Source organism: Lutra lutra, chromosome 2 (genome assembly GCF_902655055.1).
Source record: "Lutra lutra chromosome 2, mLutLut1.2, whole genome shotgun sequence".
In the NCBI taxonomy this organism is placed as follows: domain Eukaryota; kingdom Metazoa; phylum Chordata; class Mammalia; order Carnivora; family Mustelidae; genus Lutra; species Lutra lutra.
Genome location: NC_062279.1, coordinates 42,910,134 through 42,919,726, shown reverse-complemented (window position 1 = coordinate 42,919,726; position 9,593 = coordinate 42,910,134).

Sequence of the window (9,593 nt, the reverse complement as noted above, 5' to 3'; positions counted from 1 at the left end):
TCTGCCTGCCATTCTGTCTGCCTGTGCTCGCTCTCTCTCCCTCTCTCTCTCTGACAAATAAATAAATAAAATCTTTAAAAAAAAAGAAAAGAAAATCATTGTGATATGCTGGGGAGATAGATGCTTAATAGAGAACAATAACCTTTTGTACATATGTGAAAATTTTAGGGTTTGAACTGTACGTCTGGACGGTATATTACAAATTAAGTGAACATTACTTGGTTATTTCAAGTCTATTCTAGGTGAATCTCATCTCATTCTAGGTGAATCTCATTATCCCTGTGGTATAAATGCTCACAGCTCTTTTGAACCATATCACTGAAGCAAACATTCCTTAAATTTGGGTGATACTGAGCATCATTTAGTATATCTTAATAATTATTGAAAAGAAAGGGAAAACAATGAGACACCATTTTGTTTTGTGAGAATAGCAATAATTAAGTTGGTAAAAGCATAAGGAAACAAGAATTTTCTTTTTTATTTTATTGCTGAAAATATAATCGGTATATTATCTAGAAAAGCAATTTGATTGGTATCATATTCATCTATCATGTATTTATCTATCTCTGTCAGTATATATGATAAATATTTTCAATTACATATTAATTAGATACATATACATCACGTATATTATTATATGATATGTGATCTATATTAATCTATATGCATATACACGGATATATACAGTCATATTCATTAAAACATTTTGAAATGCCAAAAACCTAGAAATAATCTAGATGCCCATTCATAAGTTACGGCCTATCCAGACAAAGGTATTCCTTAACCTTTGAAGAATTCATAGCCTTAAGTGTTGGAATTAAAAATAAAAAAAATCTTTCAAAATAAATTATTAAGTTTTTTAAAAAAGCAATTGCAAAGTAGATTAATTTGTATACATTTTTTAAAGATTTTTTTAAAGATTTTATTTATTTATTTGACAGACAGAGATCACAAGTAGGCAGAGAGGCAGGCAAAGAGAGAGAGAGGAGGAAGCAGGCTCCCTGCTGAGCAGACAGCCCGATGAGGGCCTCGATCCCAGGACCCTGGGATCATGACCTGAGCTGAAGGCAGAGGCTTTAGGCCTGAGCCACCCAGGCGCCCCTAATTTGTATACCTTTTAAGTAGTATATAAATATGTAGTATTGTAAGTATATATGTAAAAGTTTATATAAGTATAAATGTAGTTAAGTATAAATGTAGTTAGTTATTTGTATAAAGTATATATGTAGATATACGCATATATGTGAGAGAATTCTACTTTTTAAAAAAAGATTTTATTTATTTGACAAAGAGAGTACAAGTAGGGGAGAGGAGCAGAGGGAGAGGGAGAAGTAGACTCCCTGTTGAACAGGGAGCCTGACATGGGGCTCGATTCCAAAGCCCGAGATCATGACTTGATCCAAAGGCAGATGCTTAAACAACTGAGCTACCCAGGCACCCCAAGAGAATTCTTTTAATTTAATAACCTGTCTGTGTAGTTTCAGTCATTTAATAGATTTTTACGCTGAGTTATTTTTCCATATATACAATAGCTTCTTTTTTTTTCTTATAAAAATACAATCTGGTATTCTCATGTTAATTTTTCATGATAGTAGGTACGTTTCAAATATGAATATCAAACTATCAGCTATTGTTACACCTGTTTTTCTTGTTTTCTTAATTTTTTTCAGACAAGTAATACAATAATTTATTCTTTTTCTTTTTTAAATGTGCATAAAACAAATCAGTCAAAAGTTTCTCTTGATTCCCATCCAGTTCCATCCAGAGGGAACCAGTCTTGTCAACTTGATAGGTATCTATACAGATTTGAGGTGCGTGTAAGTATTTAATAAAAATAAGATGATGTTGTACATACCATTCTGTGTTCTATAACTTGCTCTTTTTATTTAATAATAAATCCTAGGGCTCATTTCATATCAATGCATAAAATTTACTTCATTGTTTTGAAACTTTACACAATATTCCATAGTATAATCGACTATAGTTGATTTAACATCTCCTTTTTTTTTTTTTAAGATTTTATTTATTTATTTGACAGAGAGAGATCACAAGTAGACGGAGAGGAAGGCAGAGAGAGAGAGAGAGAGGGAAGCAGGCTTCCTGCTGAGCAGAGAGCCCGTTAACATCTCCTTTTTATGAACGTTTAGGTTGACTCTACATCTTGAATAACAAAAAAAATGTGAATTAATATAATTACACCTTTTATCTTTTTATCTTAGGAGTAGTTCAAAATTCTTAATTTTTAAAAAGTTTTGTATAATTGTTATTCTGCAAGCAGGAATCAGTTTTGGTCTACAGTACATAAGCAAAGTATTAACCTCAAAATTTATTATTATTATTATTATTATTATTATTATTTTTAAAGATTTTATTTATTTATTTGACAGACAGAGATCACATGTAGGCAGAGAGGCAGGCAGAGAGTGAGAGAGAGGAGGAAGCAGGCTCTCCACTGAGCAGAGAGCCCGATGCGGGGCTCGATCCCAGGACCCTGAGATCATGACCTGAGCCGAAGGCAGAGGCTTTAACCCACTGAGCCACCCAAGTGCCCCCCAAAATTTATTTTTTTAATGTTCAATTCAAATTCAGTTTCAGGAGCTGCTGGGTGGCTCAGTGGGTTAAGCCTCTGCCTTTGGCTCAGGTCATGATCTCAGGGTCCTGGGAATCCCTCCTCAGCAGGGAGCCTATTCACCCTCCCCAGCTGCCTCTCTGCCTACTTGTGACCTCAATCTCTCTCTGTCAAATAAATAAATAAAACCTTTAAAAAAATAAATTCAATTTCATTAACATATATTGTATTACTAGTTTCAGTGACTCATCAGTTGTTTACAATACCCAATGCCCATTATATCAAGTGCCCTTCTTAATTCCCATCACGAATTTACCCCATCGCACCACCCATCTACCCTCCAGCAACCCTCAGTTTGTTTCCTATAGCTAAGAGTCTTTTATGCTTTGGCTTCTTCTCTGTTTTTCTCTGTTTTCCTCTTATTTTATTTTTCCTTCCCTTCCCCTATGTTCTTTTTTTTTTTTTTTTTTAGAGAGGCAGGCAGAGAGAGAGAGAGAGAGAGGGAAGCAGGCCTGCTGAGCAGAGAGCCCGACGTGGGACTTGATCCCAGGACCCTGAGATCATGACCTGAGCCGAAGGCAGCGGCTCAACCCACCGAGCCACCCAGACGCCTTCATGTTTTGTTTTTTAAATTCCACTCCATATGAGTGAAATCATATGGTATTTTTTTTTCTCACTGACTTATTTCTACTTAGCATAATACCCTCTAGTTCCATCCATACCACTGTAAATGGCAAGATTTCATTCTTTTTGATGACTGAGTAATATTCCATTATAAACATATACATATACATTTCTAATTTGCATTTCCCTGATGATTAATGATGTTAGGTATCTTTTTGTGTATCTTTTAGCCATCTGCATATATTCTTGGAAAAATATCTATTCAGGTCCTCTGCCATTTTTTAATTGGATTATCAGTTTTTTTAGTATTGAGTTTTATAAGTTCGTTATAGATTTTGGATAGTAACACTTTACTGGTTATGTCATTTGCAAATATCTTCTCCCAGTCTAGTAGGTTGTCTTTTTGCTTTGTTGATGGCTTCCTTTGCTATGCAAAAGTTTGTTCTTTTTTTATTTATTTTTTTATTTCAGTGTAATCCCAATAGTTTATTTATGCTTTTGTTTCCTTTTCCTCAAGAGACAAATCCATGAATATGTTGCTAAGGCTGATTTCAGAGAGATGACTGCCTATGTTTTCTTCTAGGATTTTAATGGTTTCTAGTCTCACATTTACATCTTTAAATATTTTGAGTTTATTTTTCTGTATGGTGTAAGAAAGTGATCCAGTTTCATTCTTTTGCATGTAGCTGTCTGGTTTTCCCGGCACTATTTATTGAAGAAACTGTCTTTTTCCCACTGTATACTATTTCTTCCCTTGTTGTGTCTGTTTTGTGCCAACATCATTCTATTTTGATTATTATAGCTTAGTAAGATATCTCAAAATCTGGGATTATGATGCTGCCATCTTTGTTCTTCTTTTTCACAATTGCTTTAGCTATTTGGATTTTTCTGGTTCCTTACAAATTTTAGTATTATTTGTTCTAGGTCTGTGAAAAATGATACTGGTATTTTAATAAGGATTGCATTGAATCTGTAGTTTGTTTTCGGTGGTATGGACATTTTAACAATATTAATTCTTCTAATCTATAAGCATGGGATATATTTTCATTTGTGTTATTTTCAATTTCTTTAATCAGTGTCTTACAGTTTTATAATATAGGCCTTTAACCTCTATGTTTAAGTTTATTCCTGGTGCAATTATAAGTGGAATTGTTTTCATAATTTCTTTTTCTGCTACTTCATGATTAATGTATAGAAATGCAACAGATTTTTGTATCTTAGTTCTGTGTCCTTTAACTTTAGTGAATTCATTTATCACTTCTAATAGACTTTTAGTAGAAGGATCTATATTTAATGGAGTACTAGTATACATATAATATATAACTAGTGGATTTTAAGTATATGGAACTAATTGTACAAAACAATAGTAAAAAGAGCTAAACACGAATACATACCAATTGCAATAGCATAAAACACTTTTGTACGCTGATAAAAACCAGGAGACATTATGCAGTGATACGAATAATTGATATTGCATTTTTTAAGGGTTCTTTTTTTTTCTTTTAAAGTAGAAATTAACTATCTAAACTCATACACTCAAGCAGACAGTGTAACCTGAGGAAAGGAATGGAATACAGTATTAGGATTAAGAGACTCTGGAGCCAGACAGATTTAATTTAAGTCCTGCTTTTATTAGTTCTATGACCTTGAAAAAAATTGTTTATTTATTCTTTCTAGGTCTCATTTGCAAACTGAAAAACATAGTACTACCTTTTTCATAAATTTGTAAGCAATAAAAGAGATTGATTTGGCAAATAGCAAAAGCTAAATATGTTTCAGCTAGTGTTATTATTATATACTCTGACTGATCAAGCATTTACATATTAATTGCTATATGTTGGATTATTTTCTATAGCTTTTATAAATGGCATGTGTTCCTAACTAGTTCATAGTAAGCAGACATTAAATGTTGTAATTTTTTTGTGTCTTATATATATAGTACCTAGCAAGGCAACTTGCACATAATATTTAATACATACCTATTAGATGAATCAAAATGTGTTGCTCTTCACCAATCTTATACTTCCATACAGAGAGTTTTTTTTTTTCTTTTTCCTAAGGAATACTCATCCCAAATGCTGGTTATTCCCTTTTTATTATTTGTTGAAATCCTGTCCTTACTTTACCCCAAAGGAATACAAGACAGCTGGCCCCAGCAGTAGGGAACATGATCAGAACATGAGACTCAGAGTCAGCAGCTCCAGTCTCAGTGGGGACTATCTCTTATTGCACAGTGTGACTTTGGGCTGATTCTCAATTCCTTCTGTCAATGAGCATCCATATGTCAGTGAGAAAGATTATTATGTGATAGTTCTCAAGGAATTAAAAGAAGGCATCTAGAAATCAACATCTCAGAAAGAAATGAAAAAGTTTATTCTTTTATTACAAATTATTATTGGGGAAGAAAATCAGAGAAGGGAAGTGAAAGAAAAGCTCATGCCAGTGATCTAATTTTCCCCATATACTGTGTATTTCTCTTCATTTGCTGGAAAATTTTGTTCAAGGAAAGCATTGTGAAGACAAACCACAGTAGATTAAATAAACAGAGCTGTAAATTTCCATGCAAGAATGCGAAAACCAGTGTGAAATCATCTATGTAAAGTTTTTTGCATCATATGGGAAAGGAACCTAATTAATTCCTGCATATGGGTGTGAGTGAATTTGTGTGTGTGTGTGTGTGTGTGTGTGTACTTTCTTGTTGTTGTTGTGTTGGTTATCTTGTATTTCTGACCATCAGATGGAAAGTAAGCTTTATAGGTTGAAAACTGTATTGACTTCCTGAAAACTGATCTTTGGTTTTATTTTGTGTTATTTTCAATGTCACTAGGGTCACTGATGTGTTGTGGAAAGGAAAGGAACAATAGAGGTCCCCCTATACTCAGAGCAATGGCTACTGAGCAAGAGGTACAAATGTTTAAACATGTAAATCCAAGAAAAAAACAATGGTTGGAAGTTCCTTTACCAGGTGCTGACTGTATCATGCCTAGTAGTGTAAAGTGGGAAAAAGTTTGAAACTCCAGGTACTCCTTGTCAAAGCATTTCTTTTTTTTCCTCAGATCTAAATAGCCTTTTCTCATCCTAAATATTCCAAACAAAAGGAAATCAGTTGGAGAAATGCTGATGTGTTTTTTTGATGGAATATTATTCAGACATTAAGACAGAAAAAAATACCTTTTATAATACAGTATTAAGTTGAAATTTTATATAAAATGGCATACACGGTATAATCTCTATTATCTATATTTGTACACATACCCTCAGAGACAATATTGAAAAGAAATACATGTTATCAGTGGTGGCCTCTGAGTTATGGGAAGTTTTATATTCTATCTGCCAAAAATTTTTTTCTTTGCTTCAGCCTCCATTACACTTTTTAATCAGCAACAAAATTAAGAATGTTAAGATGTTTCTGTTTAAAATGTATAGTTTTGGGGGCACTGGGTGGCTCAGTGGGTTAAGCCTCTGCCTTCAGCTCAGTTCATGGTCCCAGGGTCCTGGGATCGAGACCTGCATAGGGCTCTCTGCTCAGCGAGGAGCCTGCTTCCCCCTCTCTCTCTGCCTGCGTCTCTGCCTACTTGTGATCTCTCTCTCTGTCAAATAAATAAATAAAATCTTAAAATAAAATGTAAGTTTTTATTTTAATAGGTAGAAGTTTTGACTAGTGGTAAAATAGGTATACAATCGGGCAAATGAAAAGTTCTGTATTACAGAGACCTGGAAGGAATTTGGGTCAAAGAAAGTAGTGACAGATGACACAGAGTTAGCACTTGATAAAAACTCATTGTTTTTACCCTTCAGACTAGTTTATGGTTATTTGACTTGGAATAGACAATAAGAATCAACTAGATATAAATGGACAATTTGCAGATGAGGAACCTGCAGCTCAGGGAAATAAAGTGATTTTCCTAAATTTCAGAAGCAATATAGTAGCAGAGCTAAGAAGATAATCTAACTTTCCTAGACATTAGACCATGGTTTGTTTGTTTTTGTTTTTGTTTTTTGATCTTCAACTGCCCAGTTTTTTCTCTGTCACCTGTGTATACATTTCTTTAAGTCTGGGAGATTCCCTCGGATGCAGAGTAATTATAGATGGTCTACTCTATCCCTATTTACGGGTCCTTTGGAAGAGTAAATTAATTCTCATAAAGGTGGGGGATTCTGATTCTCTGAAATGAGAATCTGAGACCCAGACACTGACCTGGTGTTTGCCTGAAGCTCCTACTTTGGTTGCAAAGATGAAATGGAAACAAGCTAGACTTAGAATATCTGGGATTCTCAGGAAAAAATCGAGGGATTTATTCTGTTCTGGATCAACTCTGTTGTGCCACTAGTTGTCATGGCAACATGCCGGTACAATCTCAATGTCTCAATCTGACCATCACTAGGGAAGCCCTCATGTATTCATTAAAGAAGTACAGTTAGCCCTTAAATGACATTTTCTATCAACAAGTGAATATTGAATGAATACTGGTAATAAACTCAACATGGTGCTAGGCATTGGAAAGCCTTGGAAGAACTAGAGTACATGTTTCTGCTCCTAAGTGGTAAGCAGAGTGGACTACATTGGACTGAGCTTTGTCCTTTCAGGCAGACAGTTTCTTTGGGCCTGTGTCACATCGTTAAAGTAAAGGTGACATATCTGTAAAGTGTTATTTCTAAGAAGCTAAAGGTTAAATTGTGGTGAGAAGTTTAACACACTTGACAAAAATCAACAGGCAAAACAGCATGAAATGACATGTTGATTGCCTAACTGGTAAGGGGAAATTCAGCTAAGATTTACTTAGGTTAAGGTAGTATCCATGGAAATGCAGATCTTTTCAGTTAGAATCTGGAAAGAATTTGGATTAGAGGGACATTAATTGGGTGTCTGATGTGAGTTGAGCAGGCATGTAAATTATCATAGTAAACAAGAAGTAATAGCTCTGAAGCAGTTCATAGTGGATGATCCATTTAGAAGAGGGATTTATTTTAAGGAACTTAGTATTTGTAAATTCCACTCCAAAATAGAATTCAGTTGGAGCACAGTCAATGTTTTACTGTTTTTCTGATAAATAAATTCATAGAATCTAATATTATATGTTGTCTATGTGCCACGTACTCTTACAGGTACTCATTGTTAATCTACTCATTGTAGTAGATTAATCTCCTCCACACAAACTCTAGAAGTTAGCAAACTGAGACACAAAGAAGTCAGGTAGTTTATCCAAAGTTTCATAGCTAGGGAAGAGAGGAACCAGGACCCAAACCTTGCTAATTCAGGTGTTATCATTTCTGTTTCTTGGTGCTTATAAAAATATGTTTATAGGAAACATGGCCCTTGTTTTTAAGAGACAATACCAGTGGCCTATAATAGCCTACTGAAGTCATGGATATTTCTATACACTCTCTGATCCAATGCAGTGATGCATGAGATGGTAGATTTTCATCCCTGGTCCATGAATTAAGTTTGTAAGGAACCATGACTGCGCCTGAGATCCCAAGGGCCAGTGGTGGATTTCAAAACTCTCAATTCTGCTTGTGGAATTCTGCTCACACAGTCAAAGTGGGTGTGAGTGGGAGCTGAAATCCATATGGAAGGGGAATTTCCTTATTCCCATTCCTAACCAGTGAGGGTCTGGAAAGTGCAAGTCTCTTTCAAGACAACTAATACTTCATCAGTTTTATGCAATGCTCAAAGATGAAAGAAAGTTCATCATCATTACCAACAACAATAACAACAACAACTACTACTAGTTATCAAGTACTTCTACTGGGCAAGATGCCAGGTGCTATGTGGAATGCAAAGATGGGGAAGATAAAACCCTGCCCTTAAGCAGTGTGCAGTCTAGAAGCAGATAATGGCAATTCAAAGAAAAAAGCCACAAATGTAATAAAGTATCATATTTCTGCTTCTGGCTTTTGGCAAGTCTTGTTCTCCTGCATAGCTCCAAGGTGGGCACTAAAGAAAGGAGATGGAAGCACTGACTGGCAAATGTAGTTAGGACTGCATTTCTTAAGCACAGTGGGCTTGACTCACACTAGGCAGAAATGATGCACCCTGATAATCAGGGAAAGACAGCAGGCAGTAAATTGATAGCAAGGGAGAATTTCTGAAATGACATATTGAGAGGCAATAAGAAACTAGAAAGGAGGGAGGGACTTTATCAGGTTAGATTAAAAACAGGTAGAAAGTACAAGATAGGCAGGCATGTGGATATGAGTCTTAGGTCTATACTGAGGAAACAAAGGAAATGACTGAGATAGCAGGTGAGAATCAACAGCTAGAAAATCCTCCTAATTCTACAAAGATACCTATTACTGTCATGGAAGAGCTGCAGGCTCTTCTTGGTAGGCTTGGCTAAAGGAAATCCAGACTGAATTTGAAGGGACCTGGCTCTAGGGATAAAGAAGCTGGTTATCA